The sequence below is a fragment of the Ictalurus furcatus genome, chromosome 16 (genome assembly GCF_023375685.1).
Source record: "Ictalurus furcatus strain D&B chromosome 16, Billie_1.0, whole genome shotgun sequence".
Classification (NCBI taxonomy): domain Eukaryota; kingdom Metazoa; phylum Chordata; class Actinopteri; order Siluriformes; family Ictaluridae; genus Ictalurus; species Ictalurus furcatus.
Window position 1 is genome coordinate 4,435,001 of NC_071270.1, and position 5,000 is coordinate 4,440,000.

General features: G+C 41.4%; 1 protein-coding gene across 1 annotated transcript in view; it reads right to left on the reverse strand.

The window, feature by feature from the left end:
- Nucleotides 1-5,000, reverse strand: part of fgf11b (fibroblast growth factor 11b) — a 19,323-nt gene that overhangs the window by 8,063 nt on the left and 6,260 nt on the right. The gene's annotated exons all lie outside the window — the stretch shown is intronic.

The window sequence follows — 5,000 nt, forward strand, 5'->3', positions numbered from 1 at the left end:
TCATTAGCCTGCTGTTGTTATTTCCAGAGTGAAAAGAAGCTGGTGTTGTGCGCTATAAAAGATGGATTAGCATCGAGAGAGTGTGTGTGTGTGTGTGTGTGTGAGAGAGAGAGAGAGAGAGACCGAGGGAACAAGAGGAGAACAGAGCCTGAATGTTTTATGAGCTGCGTCCCTCAGGACTGTTACGTGTTTATTCGAGAATGCGAAGAGGAAAAAACAGAGACGTGACCATTTTCCCTCTCGCTTGTTTCTTTAAGTGTTAACACTTACAGCTATGATGAATACCGCCGAGTTCTGGATTCTGATTGGTCAGAAGGTGTTGATTAATTCTCTAGAACAGCAGCTCTGACAGTAGCGCAGCTGCACATCACAGGTTTATATTAACACGCTCGCTCTAATACGCTATTGTTTCTATAGTAACCGCTCATTCACAGGGACGTGTACGGCAGATAAGGTGAAGTTTTCTGTAAGAGGGAAGGAGGCGGGGCCTATATTGTCTGTGTTAATTCTAAAGAAGGAGGTGTAGCTTCATTCTAAAGAAGGAGGCAGGGTCTCTGTGTAAATGTTAAAGGAGGCGTGGCCTGTGCCTGTGTGTCAAATCTAAAGTAGGAGGCAGGGTCTCTGTATAAATGTTAAAGGAGGCGTGGCCTGTGCCTGTGTGTCAATTCTAAAGAAGGAGGCGTGGCCTCTGTGTCTGTGTGTCAGTTCTAAAGGTTTATTCTTGTTCATCTTTTTAAGTTCTTTCTCTGTTCTGAAACTCCTACTTCTCACTTCTTACTTCATTAGCACCCTGGTATCTGTCTTTAATCGTGTGTGTGTGTGTGTATGTGTGTGTGTGTGTGTGTGTGTGTGTGTGTGCATGCACGCCTCAGCTATTTCAGCTCCTCGATCTTGACGTAAGAGCCATTAGGCCTCATGAATTACAGGCATTAATGAGAGTCATTATTCTCTCACACACCAGCGAGTGAAGCAAATTATTTGTATCATTCGTGTTTATCGAGACTCACTTTCTACTTGAAGGAGGGAGGTGATGAGCGAGGGAGAGGGAGCGAGAGCATGACGGGAGGACTGCAGAGAGCTGCATGGAGATGGAGGGCAAGTGGGGAAGAGAAAAAAGAAAGAAAAGGCACCATTGAGTGAAGAAGAGCAGAAATAATCAGTTTCAGGAGAGCGAGAGAGAGAGCGCACGCGAGAGAGAGAGAGAGAGTTAGTTTGTTAGTTATTAGTTACACTTTTCTGGTCTCAAGCTTCAGAATAATAAAAGTTCTAATCTCATTAGAAGTCCACACTTCTGTGTATGCACATATCCAACAGCACAGAAATGAATCCTATTCATATTTTACACTTTGCAGTATTTTACGCAGAACATGATATTTGTATATAAAAGAAATACAACCAATGGTATTTTATTGAATAAACAATAAAAAAAAAGTCTTCACAGTGTAATACAAATGTTCATTCTTATATCATACAAAAATAGACGTGTATCAGATGATCGCCTGCGTTTGATTTAACTGGAAAATTGCGTACGTTAGATTTTTCATGTAACTGTTCCTTTAAAACGCACTGAGGTGCAGTAACCTGAGGTTGACCCTCACTGGCGGATGGACGTTTGACCCGATCAGTTAATGTTCCACACGTTAACCTTGGCAGTGTCCTGTGCATTTGTCTCATTGTATGTGTGTGTGTGTGTGTGTGTGTGTTATCTGGATTAGAGAGTGGTGTAATTACAGGCTCCACTCCACTGAGCAGCTGAGGGCATTTCTCACGCCGCCGTCAGAACCGAGCTCGGAGACAGGGCTTCCCTCAGCATGGATAAAATCCATCCAGCTTCCCACCAGTCCCCACTCTCCGTCTGTTTACTGTTTACCGCTCTCTCCAACACGAGCCCCGTGAAATCCAAGTAAATATGGACAGCCTGCCCTGGTGTAATGATGTGGTTCATGTGGAAGATATGGGGGAAATAGCGAATTAAGTTAAAAAGTCACGTCAGTATTTACATGGGGAAAGTTTCCCGTATAAGTTTCCAGAGTCGGGTTAATAACCTGCTTATGTGGATATTTACATTATTAGAATCACCGGCATGTAGTTCACACTTCCAAGGTTGGCAAACTAAATGCAAACACTCGCCTTTAAACGCCTTTAAACGTAAACACTCGCCTTTAAACGTAAACACTCGCCCTTAAATGCCTTTAAACGTAAACACTCGCCTTTAAACACCTTTAAACGTAAACACTCGCCTTTAAACGCCTTTCAACGTAAACACTCGCCTTTAAACGTAAACACTCGCCCTTAAACGCCTTTAAACGTAAACACTCGCCTTTAAACGCCTTTAAACGCCTTTAAACGTAAACACTCGCCTTTAAACGCCTTTAAACGTGAACACTCGCCTTTAAACGTAAACACTCGCCTTTAAACGCCTTTAAACGTAAACACTCGCCCTTAAACGCCTTTAAACGTAAACACTCGCCTTTAAACGCCTTTAAACGTAAACACTCGCCTTTAAACGCCTTTAAACGTAAACACTCGCCTTTAAATGTAAACACTCGCCTTTAAACGCCTTTAAACATAAACACTCGCCTTTAAATGTAAACACACCTTTAAACGCCTTTAAACGTAAACACTCACCTTTAAACAGAAACGCTCGCCTTTAAACGTAAAAACTCGCTTTTAAACGCCTTTAAACTTAAACTCGCCTTTAAACGCCTTTAAACGTAAACACTCGCCTTTAAACGCCTTTAAACGTAAACACTCACCTTTAAATGTAAAAACTCGCCTTTAAACGCCTTTAAACGTAAACACTCACCTTTAAATGTAAAAACTCGCCTTTAAATGTAATCACACCTTTAAACGCCTTTAAACGTAAACACTCGCCTTTAAACGTAAACACTTGCCTTTAAATGTAAACACTCGCCTTTAAATGCCTTTAAACATAAACACTCACCTTTAAACGCCTTTAAACATAAACACTCGCCTTTAAACACCTTTAAACATAAACACTTGCCTTTAAACATAAATACTTGCCTTTAAACGCCTTTAAATGTAAAAATTTGCCTTTAAACGTAAACACTCGCCTTTAAACATAAACACTCGCCTTTAAACGCCTTTAAACATAAACTCGCCTTTAAACGCCTTTAAACGTAAACACTCGCCTTTAAACGCCTTTAAACGTAAACACTCGTCTTTAAACGCCTTTAAACGTAAACACTTGCCTTTAAACGCCTTTAAACGTAAACACTCGTCTTTAAACGCCTTTAAACGTAAACACTCGTCTTTAAACGCCTTTAAACGTAAACACTTGCCTTTAAACGTCTATAAACGTAAACACTCGCCTTTAAAGGCAAACGCTGGCCTTTAAACGCCTTTAAACGTAAAAATTTGCATTTAAACGTAAACATTTGCCTTTACACATAAACTCGCCTTTAAACGCCTTTAAACGTAAACATTCGCCTTTAAACGTAAACATTCGCCTTTAAACGTAAAAACTCGCCTTTTCTGAATAAACCTCTCAGTTTTTTTTTTCTTTCTCAGGATCGTCCCTAAAAATCGGATTTACAACTGGGAACAGTTTAGTCTGAGTGTGTGAACGTTAGAGGAACAGTTTGTCCTCTCTGTGTCCTCTCCACTCCCTGTGCGTCATTTTGGACGTCCCCTAGTCCCCTAAGAAGATTGTGGCGGTGTTTGTACATTTTACATACTTAACAAGGCGTTTGCGTTTGGTTTGCGACGCGTCCACACTGGACTGATGATGGTGTTGGTGTTATATTTATGTCCCTCTTGCCTGGTTGTCCCTCTGGATGAACAACACAGCATTCGGTTCTAGAACCCTTTTAGGAGGCTAGGAGCTCATTAAACTCCTCACATTAAATACAACCTTAAGGAACTCTTCAAGAACCCTTTATTTTTCGGTACACCAGCAGTTTTGGGAGCACTAGCTAGGATGATAGCATAAATTAGTTCAATTAATTAACAGAGTAAACAATGATGTTTTCGTGTTAAATATTTGATGATGATGATGATGATGACCATGTGGCTGGACTGAAGACATGGCGTAAACGCTGCTGATTAGCATGCTGGGCTTTTACAGAGAAACTGAGAATTGTGACCGTGTGAAGATTAATGCCAAATGTGCACAGCAGCGGTTTGAAGTGTAAACCAACACCCCTGTGTGTGTATGTGTGTGTGTGTGTGTGTGTGTGTTTGCCTGTTTTATTTTCCTGCCTTGCTTTCAGGACTCGACGTGTTGTGTTTTGTAAAGAAACGTCCTGCAACACGAGGCTCTGGGACGGCGGCCCACCGGTAACGAAACCCGGAACCACCGCTGACGTCAACACACACACACACACACACACACACACACACACAGTGCTTAGAGATTAGAAATGGAAATGTCTCTCTGGGCCTACTTATCTTACCACACACACACACAAACACGTAATATAGCGTCTCTCCGTATCTTCTCTCGTTAGAGGTCAAACTCGGTCTGTCCTTGTCGGCTTTAATCAAACCATCCGTGAATTTCATTCCAGCTGAGATGTTCTCGAGGTCTTAGCTGTCACATCGTTACACTCGTGATGTCTTTAAGGATGTGAGACAAAATAGTAAAACGAGTGCCTCTGCAGCGTCCGTGTTTATTGCACACCGAGGAATCCACCTTCATCTCTCTCTCTCTCTCATATATATATATATATACATCTAAATGTTTCAGGCTTAAAACAATCCTATTATGTTTGTGTACAGTTATTCGGTTATATATTTTGAGGAAACTTTAAAAATTGAAAAAAGAACATGAAAAAAGCGGGTGTTTATAAGAAATAGTTCCAGGTAGAAGCGATTTAAGGGGCCAAGAACCTCAGAATACCCTGAGTTTATTTTTAACGCTGGAGACTCCTTCCGTAAATACAGGAAACTTCACAACGTCAACACGACCACAAACATTTCCTTAATCCGTTCCTGTGAACGAGCCGTTGCTATAGAAACGAAACGTCATCGGAACGAGC